Consider the following 17,795-nt stretch of genomic DNA (forward strand, 5'->3'; position numbering starts at 1 on the left):
GAGGACAGATCTCAATATGTATACTTTGGAGGAATGGCGGGAGGGGGAAGATATAATGAAGACATTTAAATACATAAGTAACATAAATGAGCAAGAGGTGACTCTTTCATTTGATAGGAAGCTCTGGAATGAGAAGGTATAGAATGAAGTTAAGAGGTGATAGGCTCGGAAGTAATCTAAAGAAATACTTTTTTTTATAGATGGGGTGGTAGATGCATGGAATAGTCTCATGGTAGAGGCTGTGTCTGAATTCAAGAAAGCATGGGATGGGCACGTGGGATCTCTTATGAAGAGGAGAAGATAGTGGATGCTGCAGATGGGCAGTTTGGATGGGCCATTTGGTCTTTATCTGCCATTATGATTCTATGTCCTCGCAAGAGCTCTCCCCCTCTGCTGTTTCTAGGGAGCCTTGTTCCTTGTTGGGCTGCTAGTACTGACTGCACCCCGGTAGCCTGGTTCCTCCACTGGGCTTCTAGTGCCAACTGCACCCCGGTAGCCTTCTCCCTCTTCAAGAAGAGTCCCTGCAGGAGTTCAGACTACCAGCCCGCAATAGGGCTTTGCAACCACTAGTAACAGGGCTCCCTCTGCTCTTCCCAGCTATTAGGCACAGATAGTGCGTCCACAGGCCTTTTTCTTCTACCCTGAGCTGTTCCTAAGGGCTGCTTACCTTGAGCTTAGCTCCCAAGGGCTGTTGGCCTTTTTTTGGCCCTGAGCTTTCAGCTCCCAAGGGCTGCTGGTCTTCTTTTCTTCTGGAATGCATCTAGTGGTACACCTCTGCTGGTACTCAGTATACCAGCTCTTATAAGAATTCTGTAGTAACTACTAACAGGATTTCTTCTCTAGAGAGCTATCTCCCAAATGAGTATAGTGCACAGATATAATTTTGCACAGAGCAAAACTCATGGATTCTATACTCCCATTCTTTTTTTTTTTTCTGAACTTGGGGTTATTATTCCTCCCTACCATTTTTACCCTCTTTTGATCTCACGGGGAGTAGATTTCTACTTCCCCTTCTCTGTTTATATCATCACATTCATTTGGGCCCACAAGTATTCACATTCATGAAATATACCTTAAAAAAGTATAACATTCTTGTCAAACGTGTGTGTGTTCATCCCTCAGTGCATGATTTGCATAAGGTGTTATCCAACCCCCTTGCCATGTAGCCTATGTGAAGTTTCAAGTTTATTAAAAATTTGATTAATCGCTTATCAACTATCAAGTTTTATTAAAAATTTGATTAATTGCCTAAACAAAGTTTCAAGGCAATGAACAATAAAATACAACCAATAGGTTTAATTTTTGCTTTTTTACAAAGACCAACACTTACAGATTTACAAAACAAGGACTGGAGGACATGATTCCTAGGTGATGTACAATAAAATATCGGGAAAACATAATTTAAAAAGCGTGAAGTAAATACTGACAAAGACAATAACAGTCGTACTAAAAACGGACGGGATGAGGGGTGAACTACAATGTGAAAAGGATAGAGAATATGTAAGGTTAAAACATAAGGGGTGGGGGGGGAGGGGAGAATTGATAGAGGTGGTTAGAGGTTGAGGTGGTCCCAAACTATACAGCAGGGTTAAAACCACGGAAGACTGCGAAGACCTACAAAAGGATCTGACGACATTGGAAGAGTAGGCCAAAAAGTGGCAAATGAGCTTCAGCATAGGGAAATGCAAGGTCATGCATGTAGGGAAAAATAACCCAATGTTCACTTACAAAATTGGGGGGGATCACTGCTAGGGGTAAGTAACCTCGAAAGAGATCTGGGAGTGATGGTAGACACAACATTGAAGGCGTCGGCACAGTGCGCCACAGCCTCAAGGAAAGCAAACAAAATGTTGGGTATCATTAAGAAGGGTATCACGACCAGGACGAAGGAAGTCATCCTGCCACTGTATCGTGCAATGGTGCGCCCACATCTGGAGTACTGTATCCAGTACTGGTCACCGTACCTCAAGAAGGACATGGCAGTGCTTAAGGGAGTCCAGAGAAGAGCAACTAAACTGATTAAGGGTATGGAGAACCTCTCATATACTGACAGATTGAAAAAGCTAGGGCTGTTCTCCCTGGAGAAGCGGAGACTTAGAGGAGACATGATAGAAACCTTCAAGATCCTGAAGGGCATAGAAAAAGTAGACAGTGACAGATTTTTCAAATTATGGGGATCCACAAGTACAAGGGGGCACTCGGAGAAATTGAAAGGGGACAGGTTTAGAACAAACGCTAGGAAGTTCTTTTTCACCCAGAGGGTGGTGGATACATGGAACGCGCTTCCAGAGGCTGTGATAAGCAGGAGCACGTTACAGGGCTTCAAAGAAGGTTTGGATAGGTTCCTAGAGGACAAAGGGATTGAGGGGTACAGATAGAAGTAGAGGTAGGTTATAGGGATAGGAGTAGAGGTAGGTTATAGAAATAGTCAGGGATCACTGCTCAGGCAATAGGCCTGATGGGCCGCCGTGGGAGCGGACCGCTGGGCGAGATGGACCTCTGGTCTGACTCAGCGGAGGCAACTTCTTATGTTCTTATGTTCTTAAGATGCTAGATATAATTCTCCTTAGAAAGAAACCAACAATAAGGCAAAACTAGTCAAACGGTTCAAAGAGTGGTAACTCAATGACAGAAATCCTCTGTAAGCACAATGCAAATATAGCGTAAAGATTATAAAGTAATAATAAATGTGAATGTGTTAGGGTGCCCTCAGTGTGAAGGGACAGCGAAGGGAGCAATGCTCCAGTGCTTCACATAAACAGACAGAGGCAACTGTGCCCCTGCCTACACACCATCATCGGGCACACCTGTGTGTGCTTTAAATATAAATTTAACTGTGTGTCCAACTTCAAAATAAAAAGTGAACACAGGAGAAATCAATCAGTGAGACCACTCTGAGAACCCCCCCCCCAGCCAACTCCCCAAAACAAAAATCAATAGGCAGCGGACTTAGCTTGAAGGTCTTTTCAGATCAACCAGAGAGGCAAGCGATGAAGCACCACTGGATACCAGGTCCAACCAAGCTCGGTTTCGAGAACACAACGTCCCTTCCTCAGGAACCCATGAATGAAGGAATCACTGACGCAAGTCCGAGCTGGCTGGAGAGAGGGCGGAGCTAACAGAGCGGGCCGCAGATGCATCACAAATGGATGGCTGTCACAACTGTTGCCATTCAGTTTCAACGCAAACAGGTAAATGCTGATTTTAAGCCAACAATACACAAAGATTTTCTTGTTTGCAAGCTTCTGTCAAAAACTCACCTCCATGTGGGGTTTCATACAGAATTTACTCCCAGCTGTATAACATTTTTGAATTTTGTGGGTACTGGGAAGCCTGTAGGACTAAGGCCCTCTTTTACAAAGGTGCGCTAAGCGTTTTAGCGTTCGCTAAATCGTGCGCTAACCACTAAAGTGTCCATAGGATAACACGCACGCGTTAAAAAGCATAGCGCACCTTTGTAAGAGAGGGGGTAAGGTTTGTCTGAAATGTTTACTGGGGGTAGCAGTTTACTTCATAGGATTTGGGGGGGGGTCAGCAAACTGACTGAAACATTTTTCAAATGTTATGACTATCAGCACACCCAGAAAAGACTGTCAAACGAGGATGAATCTAGAATAAGGTTTTTGTTTTTTTTTAAAAATGTTCTCTAGCTTTCAGAAAATGAGTGATTTTTTTTAAAGTTTCATTTCTAATTATATGCCCCTCATAAATAAATATTTATGTTCACTTGATTTTGTAGCTTTATCGTCAGGCAACCCACCTTCTCAACATGTAAAATGTAGTTTGAATTGTTCAAAACATGTCAGGTGCTGTTCATTTTGGTTTTGAATTATTCAGTGATAGCAGGTGGCTGTCACTGGCTTTCAAATTACTATTGTTGGAATATGGAGACTTCCCATAATCACACAAGCCTGCCTGTTCCATTTTGTTAGGGGTGGAGGCCAAAGCGAGGATAATCAGTGAGGGGAGTGTTTGTAAAAAGTAGGGTCTTTTTTTATATAACTATTTCTTTGCTCTTTTAAGACTACTTTGTAATATAAATGCTTTCTGGTTTTTATGTGCCCTTCATCTCTGATTTTCATATCTTATCTGCTCTGTTTTATCAGGCAAATAACTTTCTTGTATATTCAAAGACTGCTCTAGCATAATATATGACGAGCAGGGCCGGATTTAGATGAAAAGAGGCCCTAGGCTATTCCACTTATGAGGCCCTTTCACCTCCCATTTTTATGTTTGTAAATTACATGAGAGACAATAAAATATATCATTACTGTGATATATATCAATATGTGAAATGAAACATGTTGTTATTGGTACTAACCTTTATAAAAAATGTGACACAGATAATAAATAAAAAAAAGTCGAGAACACTTATTTGGACATTTAATCTCAGCACCATATATAGTACTTGTAACAATAACTAATCAAACATAACACACAACATTGCCCCTTCCTGTGTCCATAGTACCCCCAGTGCGTCCTTCCTCACCTCACCCCCCCTCCGATGCCCGCCTGCCTCCCATCCCCCTTCCATTGAACACCCCCCATGCCATCCTGCCTGCCTGCCTTCCATTAAACCCCCACACCCCCCTCCGATGCCAGCCTGCCTGCCTCCCATCCCCCTTCCACTGAAACCCCCACCCCCGATGCCAGTCTGGGCCGTTCTGTCCTGACGGATCCACATTTTGCCTCTCTCCCCGCGGGGCCAGCTATTTCCGGACTGACGTCTTTCCCTCCCCGATCTTCCTCCCAGGGCGAGAAAAAGAAAGGGAGAAGCCGAGTCGGCGCCCCGTTGCGACCGGAGCCGGTTCCGATCCCGAAACGTAGAATTTCTCCTTATTTTCGGTTCAGTGTTTTAGAATAGTGTAATTTTAATTTTGCTAACAATTTGAATGTAGGCCCCTCTTGATCTTGAGGCCCTAGGCTGAAGCCTAGTTAGCCTATAGGAAAATCCGGCCCTGATGACGAGTTTTAAAAGTGCCCTGGTAGGGCTAATCTCAGTTAGGGTGCTGGTCTTTGACCAGAGGGCCGCCGTGTGAGCGGACTGCCGGGCATGATGGACCACTGGCTGGAGAGACTACGGGAGCTCAAGGCAGCCATTTCCTGTGAGTGATCTGCGTAGGAGCGTAGGAAGATCGCTCATAAGAACATAAGAACATAAGAAATGCCTCCACTGGGTCAGACCCGAGGTCCATCGCGCCCAGCAGTCCGCTCACGCGGCGGACCAACAGGTCCAGGACTTGTGCAATAAATTTCTATGTATACCCCTCTATCCAGCAGGAATTTGTCCAATCCTTTCTTAAACCCCAGTACCGTACTCTGCCCTATAATGTCCTCTGGAATTGCATTCCAGGTGTCCACCACACGTTGTGTAAAGAACTTCCTAGCATTTGTTTTGAATCTGTCCCCTTTCAGCTTTTCCGAATGCCCTCTTGTTTTTTTATTTTCTGAAAGTTTGAAGAATCTGTCCCTCTCTACTCTCTCTATGCCCTTCATGATTTTGTAAGTCTCTATCATATCCCCTCTTAATCTTCTCTTTTCCAGGAAAAAGAGTCCCAGTTTTTCCAATCTTTCACCGTATGAAAGGCTTTCCAGCCCCAAAAACCCGCTAGACCACCAGGTAAGGCTTAAGGGGGGGAGGGGGGTTGGGGCTTAAAATAGCCGGGGGAAGCGGGGGTTAGGGGCAGAACTGTCCCGAATATTATTCGTGGTTTTTTAATATTCGCGGGCCGGCTCTGCCCCGAACCCCCACGAATACGGAGGGGGAAGTGCACCTGCATGTTCAATTCTAAAAGAGGCCTGCGTTGTGAAAACAGTCCAGAAAGAAAATTACACCACAAGAACGGAAAGGCAGGATGGGTTAATAATCTTAAATGAGCCTAAGGTTTTGGCAGTGAGAGCAACTTTCTTCCTTAAATTTCCATGCAAATGTTTGATTACCTACAGAAATGATAAATATGTGTTTATGGATCCTACTCAGAGGATTTTCTTAAATCCTTTATTGAAAGTTTCATAAATGTATTACTTTGCTGGAGGATAAATTGTGACAAATGAAAAAGAAAAAAAATGTGCCTGTTCCTGATGGAGAAAATGATTTATTTTATTTTACAGTATTTAATTAATAATTGCTTTTTGCTGATGTATCAAGCAACTCCAATAATGTGGACTTCATCTTTGAGAAAAAAAAAGAGAGATTTACTTTCTTGTTTCTTTTATTAATTTACTTAAAGGGCTCCTTTTACGAAGGTGCGCTAGCGGTTTTATCGCACGCACCGGATTAGCGCCCGCTAGCCGAAAATCTACCACCTGCTGAAAAGGAGGCGGTAGCAGCTAGCGCACACGGCAATTTAACGCGCGCTATTCCACGTGTTGAGACCCTAGCGCACCTTCGTAAAAGGAGCCCAAAATGTTGATTTTCCTGAATTTTGTTATTTTTGTAGGTAACAAATCTATATATATAAAATCGGAGGTATGTATGTGTGTATGTATGTATGTGTGTGTGTGTGTATGTGCCGCGATCACACAAAAACGGCTTGACCGATTTGAACGAAACTTGGTATGCAGATCCCTCACTACCTGGGGTGATATGTTCTGGGGGTCTCGCGGCCCACCTGCATACGTGGGCGGAGCTACAAGCATAAAATCAGATTTCACCCATTCATGTCAATGGAAAAAATGTAAAAAGCTGCCATTCTCACAGTAATTCAAAAATGGCTTGACCGATTTGAACGAAACTTGGTATGCAGATCCCTCACTACCTGGGGTGATATGTTCTGGGGGTCTCGCGGCCCGCCTGCACACGTGGGCGGAGCTACAAACATAAAATCAGATTTCACCCATTCATGTCAATGGAAAAAATGTAAAAAGCTGCCATTCTCACAGTAATTCAAAAACGGCTTGACCGATTTGAATGAAACTTGGTATGCAGATCCCTCACTACCTGGGGTGATATGTTCTGGGGGTCTCGCGGCCCACAACTCTATGTTGCTTGCTCAAGGGTGGGTTCACCCAAGATTTTATATGTTCTTGCTCCTGGAGGTGAAACTAAAAATGTTGTTTATAATCAAGTTTTGCGTTAGTTGTATTGTATTCATTTTGTCAAATATTTCACATTATAATTTGAATATATGTGTGTGTGTGTGTATGTATGTATGTTCCAGCATAACTCTTCAATGCATGGACAGATTTCAACCAAACTTGACATACACATTACTATCTGAGGACAAACACTGTGGGGGTGGGAAGGGGGGGATATGTAAAAATGATTGAAAATGACAGATTTTAGTATCTACCCCATAGTGTTTTCGGGCTCACAGATGAATACTCAGCATAACTCTGAAACGCATGGAGAGATTTCAACCAAACTTGGTACACATATGACTTACTATCTGGGGAAAAATATTGTGCAGGTGGGACGGGGTAAAATACTGTGGGGGTGGGAAGAGGGTGATATGTTAAAATTATCAAAAGCAACAGATATTAATGTCCAACCCATAGTTTTCGGGCTCGCAGAGATAAATACCGACACTCCCGATGCCGTTTAAGTCTAAGTTCAGCTCCATAGAGAGGGACATTCCTTTGGGACATGTGGAGGGTAGGGGGTGGGACATGTGGGTGGGGGGGTAACGTGGGGGGTGGGACATGTGGGACTTGGGGGGGGGACATGTAGGGGGTTGGACATTTTGGGATAAATAAATATCCGGGCAACGCCGGGTTATCAGCTAGTATTAATTAAAGTATTAAAAATATAATAATAATAATCTTAAATGAGAACTGCATATTTATAGACTAGCACTAAGGCAAACTTTTGAAATAGACACCTATAAATAATATGCTCATATATTCCCTTATTTTAATGAAATTTATGCATGTAATTTTGCATGTAACTGTAAGCACTTACTTTATAAAACCGCCCTGTAAATGCTCAAAAGAATACACTTTTACACCTCCAAGATCTCTATACAAACAAAAATTAATATTAATAATACCGTATTTTCACGCAGATAACGCGCACCCGTGTATAACGCGCGCACGGGTATAGCGCGCAGAAACCACAATATTATGTATAAAAACTTTTGTATACCGCGCTCACGGGTATAACGCGCATGCTGCCCGACTGTCCTTTCGCCCGCCCCGACTCTCCTCTGGCCACCCCGACTCTCCTTTCGCCCTCCCCGACTCTCCGTGCGCTGTCCCGACTCTCCGTTTACCCGCCCTGCCCTGCCCCCCCCCCCCGGCAGGACCACTCGCACCCCCACCCCGAAGGACCGCCGACTCCCCGACAATATCGGGCCAGAAGGGAGCCCAAACCCTCCTGGCCACGGCGACCCCCTACCCCCACCCCGCACTACATTACGGGCAGGAGGGATCCCAGGCCCTCCTGCCCTCGACGCAAACCCCCCCCCTCCAACGACCGCCCCCCCCCAAGAACCTCCGACCGCCCCCTCATAAATGCTTTTATTAGAAGCTTATGACTTGCCCACTAAATATCCTCCCTTCTGGAAGACACAGCAGAGAGTCTAATAAGAGCCCACGAGATACAAAAGTTTTTCTACATAGTTCCCACCCCGCCCGACGCCCGATTCACCCCCCCCCCAGCAGGACCGCTCGCACCCCCACCCCGAACGACCGCTCGCACGCGCTCCCACCCGCACCCGCGATCGGAGCAAGAGGGAGCCCAAGCCCTCTTGCCCGGCCGACTCCCCGACAATATCGGGCCAGGAGGGAGCCCAAACCCTCCTGGCCACGGCGACCCCCTACCCCCACCCCGCACTACATTACGGGCAGGAGGGATCCCAGGCCCTCCTGCCCTCGACGCAAACCCCCTCCCTCCCTCCAACGACCGCCCCCCCCAAGAACCTCCGACCGCCCCCCCAGCCGACCCGCGACCCCCCTGGCCGACCCCACGACACCCCCACCCCCCTTCCCCGTACCTTTGCTAGTTGGCCGGACAGACGGGAGCCAAACCCGCCTGTCCGGCAGGCAGCCAACGACGGAATGAGGCCGGATTGGCCCATCCGTCCCAAAGCTCCGCCTACTGGTGGGGCCTAAGGCGCGTGGGCCTATCAGAATAGGCCCTGGAGCCTTAGGTCCCACCTGGGGGCGCGGCCTGAGGCACATGGTCGGGTTGGGCCCATGTGCCTCAGGCCACGCCCCCAGGTGGGACCTAAGGCTCCAGGGCCTATTCTGATTGGCCCACACGCCTTAGGCCCCACCAGTAGGCGGAGCTTTGGGACGGATGGGCCAATCCGGCCTCATTCCGTCATTGGCTGCCTGCCGGACAGGCGGGTTTGGCTCCCGTCTGTCCGGCCAACTAGCAAAGGTACGGGGAAGGGGGGTGGGGGTGTCGTGGGGGTCGGCCAGGGGGGTCACGGGTCGGCTGGGGGGGCGGTCGGAGGTTCTTGGGGGGGCCGGTCGTTGGAGGGAGGGAGGGGGGTTTGCGTCGAGGGCAGGAGGGCCTGGGATCCCTCCTGCCCGTAATGTAGTGCGGGGTGGGGGTAGGGGGTCGCCGTGGCCAGGAGGGTTTGGGCTCCCTCCTGGCCCGATATTGTCGGGGAGTCGGCCGGGCAAGAGGGCTTGGGCTCCCTCTTGCTCCGATCGCGGGTGCGGGTGGGAGCGCGTGCGAGCGGTCGTTCGGGGTGGGGGTACGAGCGGTCCTGCTGGGGGGGGTGAATCGGGCGTTGGGCGGGGTGGGAACTATGTAGAAAAACTTTTGTATACCGCGCTCACGCGTATAACGCACGAGGGGTATGCGCGGTAGGTAAAAACGCGTATAACGCGCGCGTTATATGCGTGAAAATACGGTAAATTGATTTGCTTTATCATTTCTCCCCCCTGAGAGGGAGAATGCCTGAAGATTAGTTTTTAAAACCCCTCAAGCAGCCTCCCTGTGGTGGAATGCGATTACGGAAAACTTGCTTTTATGTATTATTATTCATCGTTTTCCAAATTTCATCATGATATGCAAGTGAATACAGAGCATTGTGTGCACTACAGCTAGGAACCCCAAATTGTAGTGGATTATTTAGGATTTTATTGTGTAGCATGCTGAATCCAAGTTTCCAAGTTTTATTCAAAATCTAGGGTCTGGTTTACAAAGCCGCACTAACAGCTGCCGCGCGGCAACAGCCTCAAAGCCCTTTAAATCTCTATGAGCTTTCGGGCCCTCACCGTGCTGCAGCTGCTAGCACAGCTTTGTAAAATAGGTCCTTAATATACCACTTGTAAGAAACTTGTCAAACTGGTTTAGAATAAGACGAAAAAGGAGAACATACTCTGCACCAAACCCAAAGTGAACAAAAAAAAAAGAGCAGAGAAGATCACACTGTCAGAACTTGAAAATGCACTTCAATACGAATCGCACATATGCCGCTCACGACCACTCTGTGATAACTTTGGATCTAGTGACTGTCATCGGCATCATGGAAAAAGAATAAAGAACCAGCGTGGCTCACTGTAGAGGTTAAGGAAATGATCAGAGACAAAAAAAATCCTTGTTTAAGGAATGGAAAAGATCAAAAATGGACGAAAACTGGAATAAGCACAAACAACATCAATGCAGGTGCCACAAGGTGGTAAAAGAGGCCAAAAGAGACTACCAGGAAAAAACAGCCGAGGAGGTGAAAAACTTCAAGCCGTTCTTTCGATATATTAAAGGGAAATGACCCGCGAAGGAAGCAGTGGGACCGATGGATGACAAAGGGAGCGCTAAAGGAGGACAAAGCAATCACCGACAGACTGAACACGTTTTTTGCGTCTGTATTTACCGAAGAGGATATCCCTGAAAACTCGACTGTTTAATCCCTGAAAACTCGACTGTTTAACAAATTCTAAATTCCCATACCCAACTCTTCCTCGCCATGACCTTTCCACCTCGCCCCCTAATTCCAAGGCCCAAAACTAATTATACTTTCCACCTTGAATCTCATGTACTGACATAATGTATCTTTATTGTAACCCACCTGCACCCCATGTACTGACAAACGTATCTTTATTGTAACCCATGTACTGACTAAATGTATCTTTATGGTAACCCACCTGTATCCCTTACACTGACAAAATGCACCTTGATAGTAAACCACTTGTATTGTAACCCACTTGCATCCCATGTACTGACAAAATGTATCTTTACTGTAACCCACTTGTATCCCATGTACTGACTAAACATATCTTTATTGTAAACCGTTTCTATCCCATGTACTGTCAAATGTATCTTTATTGTAAACCGCTTCGAACTTCACGGTATAGCAGTATATAAGAAATAAAATAAATTATTATTAAATTATTATACACAGCATACCGGAACCCTCCAGACTATATGCGGGAAGTGAAAACGGGAAACTGACAGGGTTAACGGTCAGTTTAGAAGAGGTATGAAGGCAGAATGATAGGCTCAAAAGCGATAAATCTCTGGGACAGATGGCATCCATCCGAGGGTCAGCAAGGAACTGAAAGGGACCATAGCTGAACTGCTTCAACTAATAGCCAATCTGTCGATCAAAACGGGAAAGATTCCAGAGGACTGGAAGGTGGTGAATGTTACGCCGATCTTCAAAAAAGGTTTGAGGGGAAACCCGGAAAACTACAGACCGGTGAGTCTGACCTTGGTACCGGGAAAGATGGTAGAGGCGCTGATAAAGGACCACATCATTGATCACCTTGACAGACACGGTCTGATGAGGACCAGCCAGCACAGTGTCAGCAATAGCAGATCTTGTCTGACAAACTTGTTGCACTTCTTCGAGGGAGTGAAAAGGCAGATAGACAAGGGCGACCCAGTCGACATTGTATATCTGGACTTTCAGAAGGTGTTCGACAAGGTTCTGCATGAACGACTACTTTGAAAAATTACGAGCCATGAAATCGAGGGTGAAATACTCACGTGGATTAAAAACTGGCTGGAGCATAGGAAACAGAGAGTGGGGGTAAATTAAAATACTCGGACTGGAAGAGCGTCACCAGTGGAGTGCCACAAGGCTTGGTGCTTGGACCTGTGCTCTTCAACATCTTTATACAATGATCTGGACATAGGTACAACGAGCGAGGTGATTAAATTTGCGGACGATACAAAGTTATTCAGAGTAGTGAAGACGCAGGGAGACTGCGAAGATCTGCAACGTAAAATAATCAGGTTCGAGGAATGGGCATCAGCATGGCAGATGAGGTTCAACGTGGACAAGTGTAAAGTGATGCATGTCAGTAACAAAAATCTCATACACTAATACAGGATGTCCAAGGCGGTACTTGGAGAGACCTCCCAGGATAGGGACTTGGGAGTTCTGATCGACAAGTCAATGAAGATATCTACGCAATGTGCGGCGGCAGCGAAAAGGGCAAACAGAATGCTAGGAATGATAAAGAAGGGGATCACGAACAGATCAGAGAAGGTTATCATAGTAACATAATAACATATTAGATGATGGCAGATAAAGACCCGAATGGCCAATCCAGTCTGCCCAACCTGATTCAATTTAAATTTTTAACATTATTTCTTCTTAGCTATTTCTGGGCAAGAATCCAAAGCTCTATCCGGTACTGTGCTTGGGTTCCCACTGCCGAAATCTCCGTCAAAACCTACTCCAGCCTCTACACCCTCCCAGCCATTGTAGCCCTCTCCAGCCCATCTTCCCCCAAACGGCCATATACAGACCATGCAAGTCTGCCCAGTACTGGCCTTAGTTCAATATTTAATATTACTTTTCTGATTCCAGATCCTCTGTGTTTATCCCACGCTTCTTGAACTCCGTCACCGTTGTCTTCTCCACCACTTCTCTTGGGAGCACATTCCAGGCATCCACCACCCTCTCCATAAAGTAGAATTTCCTAACATTGCTCTTCAATCTACCACCACTCGACCTCAAATTATGTCCTCTGGTTTTATCATTTTCCTTTCTCTGGAAAAGATTTTGTTCTACGTTAATACCCTTCAAGTATCTGAATGTTTGAATCATATCCCCCCCGTCCCTCCTTTCCTCTAGGGTACACATATTCAGGGCTTCCAGTCTCTCCTCATACATCTTCTGGCGCAAGCCTCCTATCATTTTCATCGCCCTCCTCTGGACCGCTTCAAGTCTTCTTAAATCCTTTGCCAGATACGGTCTCCAAAACTGAACACAATACTCCAAGTGGGGCCTCACCAATGACCTGTACAGAGGCATCAACACCTTCTTCCTTCTACTGGCTACGCCTCTCTTTATATAGCCCAGCATCCTCCTGGTAGCAGCCATCGCCTTGTCACACTGTTTTTTCGCCTTTAGATCTTCGGACACTATCACCCCAAGGTCCCTCTCCCCGTCTGTGCATATCAGCTTCTCACCTTCCAGCATATACGGTTCCTTCCAATAAGTCTCAAATGCATTACTCTGCATTTCTTTGCATTGAATTTTAGTTGCCAGGCATTAGACCATTCCTCTAACTTTTGCAGATCCTTTTTCATATTTTCCACTCCCTCTTCGGTGTCTACTCTGTTACAAATCTTGGTATCATCTGCAAAAAGGCACACTTTTCCTTCTAACCCTTCAGCAATGTCACTCACAAACATATTGAACAGGATGGGCCCCAGCACCGAACCCTGAGGGATTCCACTACTCACCTTTCCTTCCTCCGAGCGACTTCCATTAACCACCACCCTCTGGCACTGTACTGGGCCATGGTGCACACTCACCTGGAGAACTACATACAGCACTGGTCACCGTACATGAAGAAGACACGGTACTACTCAAAAGGGTCCAGAGAAGAGTGACTAAGATGGTTAAGGGGTTGGAGGAGCTGCCGTACAGCAAAAGATTTGAGAAACTGGGCCTCTTCTCCGTTGAACAGAGGAGATTGAGAGGGTACATGATCTAGAAACAGGCACGAAGTGTGAGATAATAAAATTTGCGGACGATACAAAACTATTTAGTGGAGCTGGGACTAAAGAGGAATGCGAAGAATTGCAAAGGGACTTGAACAAATTGGGGGAATGGGCGGCGAGATGGCAGATGAAGTTCAACGTTGAGAAATGTAAAGTATTGCATGTTGGAAACAGAAACCCGAGGTACAACTATACGATGGGAGGGATATTATTGAATGAGAGCAACCAAGAAAGGGACTTGGGGGTAATGGTGGACATGACAATGAAGCCGACGGCACAGTGCGCAACAGCCGCTAAGAAAGCAAATAGAATGCTAGGCATAATCAAGAAGGGTATTACAACAAGGACAAAAGAAGTTATCCTGCCATTGTATCGGGCGATGGTGCGCCCGCATCTGGAATACTGCGTCCAATATTGGTCTCCGTACCTTAGGAAGGATATGGCGTTACTCGAGAGGGTTCAGAGGAGAGCGACACGCTTGATAAAAGGGATGGAAAACCTCTCATACGCTGAGAGATTGGAGAAACTGGGTCTCTTTTCCCTGGAGAAGAGGAGACTTAGAGGGGATATGATAGAGACTTATAAGATCATGAAGGGCATAGAGAGAGTAGAGAAGGACAGATTCTTCAAACTTTCGAAAAATAAAAGAACAAGAGGACACTTGGAAAAGTTGAAAGGGGACAGATTTAAAACGAATGCTAGGAAGTTCTTCTTTACCCAACGAGTGGTGGACACCTGGAATGCGCTTCCAGAGGGAGTAATAGGGCAGAGTACAGTACAGGGGTTTAAGAAAGGATTGGACAATTTCCTGCTGGAAAAGGGGATAGAGGGGTATAAATAGAGGATTACTGCACAGGTCCTGGACCTGTTGGGCCGCCGCGTGAGCGGACTGCTGGGCATGATGGACCTCAGGTCTGACCCAGCAGAGGCATTGCTTATGTTCTTATGTTCTTATGAAACATTCAAGGTACTAAAGGGGATAGACGTAGTAGATAAGGACAGGTTATTCACCCTCTCCAAGGTAGGGAGAACGAGAGGGCACTCTCTAAAGTTGAAAGGGGATAGATTCCATACAAACATAAGGAAGTTCTTCTTCACCCAGAGAGTGGTGGAAAACTGGAACGCTCTTCCAGAGTCTGTCATAGGGGAAATCACTCTCCAGGGATTCAAGACAAAGTTAGACAAGTTCCTGCTGAACAAGGACATACACTGATAGGGCTAGTCTCAGTTAGGGCGCTGGTCTTTGACCAGAGGACCACCGCATGACCGGACTGCTGTGCATGATGAACCACTGGTCTGACCCAACAGCGGCAATTCTTATGTTCTTATGTTCTCTCAGGGTTTCCACAGCTGGCATTGTGCTTGTTACAGGTATCCGGGTCTCGCCACGTCTTGTCAGGTAGAAACCGACATTTCAGACACCATGCTGTGGCTCTCCTCAGGGTATGCTGTGAGGTCTGCAGTTTGCCTTTGCAAATAGTGGGTTCACTGACCTGACTGGGAACAGGGCAGTCCGCCAATTTGAATTTTGGCGGGAAAGTCAGTTAGTCAGAAATTTGAATTTTGTTATGAAAGTCAGATGGTCTCTTTTTCCATAGAATGGAAAAGTCTCTGGTGGGTTTTAAGATGTTCTCCTTGTGAAGCTGGGTTATATGTTCTCTTAGGGTTTCCGCAGCTGGCATTGTGCTTGTTGCAGGTTTCCAGATCTCACTGCATCTTGTCAGGTAGAAACCAACATTTCAGCTACCATGCAGTGGCTTTCTTCAGGGTATGCTGTCTCGTTTGTGATAGTAGCACAAGATCAGGATTGATTAATGATACACAATTTTATAACCGACTTATTAGTAGAATATCATAAGAATCTTTGGACTTCTGATGCAGGCTCAGAAGCCGAAACACTGACCATGTCGGGTTCTGTTTCTCATTCCACTTCATATGTGTAGCAGTGTATTTTCAAGTTTGACAGCGTGAGCTCTGCTCTTTTTTTTTTTTTTTTAATTAAACTTAACAATAATCAAAAAATGTGTGCATTAAGAAAAGGAACTACAAAAGATGGTAAAAAGAGACAAAATAAGAAAGTAGAACACATTACAGGCAAGGGTTAGTGAGGGGGGTCATTAAAAATACAACACTGCAGTGCTCAAAAGTCCTATCTCGGACAAACAAAAGGTGAGTTATGGCCCACATACTTTAAGAAAAAAGGAAGTTGATCTTGGACTTAAACTCAACCAGTGAGCATTCCAGACGAAGGTCAGCTGAGAAAGCATTCCATAGAGCAAGGCCCGTAACATTAAGGGCTCCTTTTACAAAAGGTGCGCTAGCGTTTTAAGCGCACGAACTGGATTAACGCGCGCTGTAGCATGCACTACCTGAGAAACTACCGCCTGCTCAAGAGGAGGCGGTAGCGGCTAGCGCGCGTGGCATTTTAGCGAGCGCTATTCCGTGCGCTAAGGCCCTAACGCACCTTTGTAAAAGGAGCCCTAAAAATCTTGTTACGGATTATAGGAAAATGGACCACATAGTATGAAGGGACTTAAAGATGATTATGTTTTGCTAGTGTGAGGCACATGCATTTAGACCAAGAAAACCCTGGCATAAATATGGTACACCTAAAAGTTAGGACCCCCCTAAGGCTGCTTAGGTGTCGCTAAGCATGATTCTATAAAGTGCATAGAATCACACTCACCGCTGTACTAGTCAGAATCTAATTTTTATAGAATTGGGCCCATATATAGAATTGGATCCGTATAGGTTAATTTAGAATTTTAATAAAAATTTCTTGTTATTCATACTATGGCACAAAGCTGTTCATATATGAATATGCCACAGATTTTCTGCAGAATTTTCTAACCTTTGCCTCAGAATACACTCAGGATGTTGAGAATTTTAAGAAATATGCTTATTTCACATGTCTGGAATGAATATTATTATCAGGGTAGCCTGTGTTTGTTTTATTAGGCTTATGTCCTATTATATTGATTTATATGTCATTCTGTTTTCTATCTTCCAAAAAACCATGTGTGGGTTTGGCCATGTAAAGATCATTTATAACTTTTCTTACATTAGGTCAGGCTGACCGTGGCATTGGAGTTTGGGCTGAATAAATAGAATTGCAGATCACTGATAACATTTGTTGCATATTTTCTTCAGGTTTCCACTTCAGAAGCTTAGTTCCCATAATAAATATTTTCATTATTCTGATAGATTCCAGCACAAGATTGTGCATCAATATGAATTATTCACTCCAGAACAAATCCCATTGTCAAAATGAGCAGGTTGCTTGTATCTTACGTTGTTGTTAGATTTGTTAACATGAATGCATCACTCTAGTCTCATATATTTTATTAATAACCAGTTAAACCCAATTTCTGTAAGAAAAACAGATATGAAGGTTTAATTCTCAGTGCCCCTCATCCCTGAAAACCACTGTGAAATCTTGCTGTTTGTGAACTGAGTCATTCCTTTGTTAGAAGTCTCATGTGAAACGGGCAAGGAAATCTAAATCTGAAAGATGTTTTTCTTTGGATTACTTTCTTACCTTTTCTCCCTCTATCCCTCCTCAGCCTCTTATCTTTCTGCTACGAGTACGGCCTCTATGGGAGTGGCCTAACGGATCTAGCCAATTGGAGTCTTAGGCCACTCCCAGGGAATCAGGATGTACTGAGAGAAAGGCCTAAGATTCCGTTTGGCCCAGGTGCCTAAGGTCCCTCCTATGGGAAGGGCCTTAAGTACCTGGGCCAATCAGGGCCTTAAGTCCCTCCCCAGTGCATCCCACAAGGGACAAGCCATTCAGTGGAGGCAGGCCTACCAGCCAGAAGGAGGAAGCATTCCTCCGTCCAGCCAACTTAAAAAAGGTACTATGGGGTCCAGGTTGGCTTGGGAGGAGTCGGGGGCATGCCCTTCATGGGGCATCCCTCCTGCCAATGATCTTAGGAGGGGGGTG

The sequence above is a fragment of the Geotrypetes seraphini genome, chromosome 3 (assembly GCF_902459505.1).
Source record: "Geotrypetes seraphini chromosome 3, aGeoSer1.1, whole genome shotgun sequence".
Lineage (NCBI taxonomy): Eukaryota > Metazoa > Chordata > Amphibia > Gymnophiona > Dermophiidae > Geotrypetes > Geotrypetes seraphini.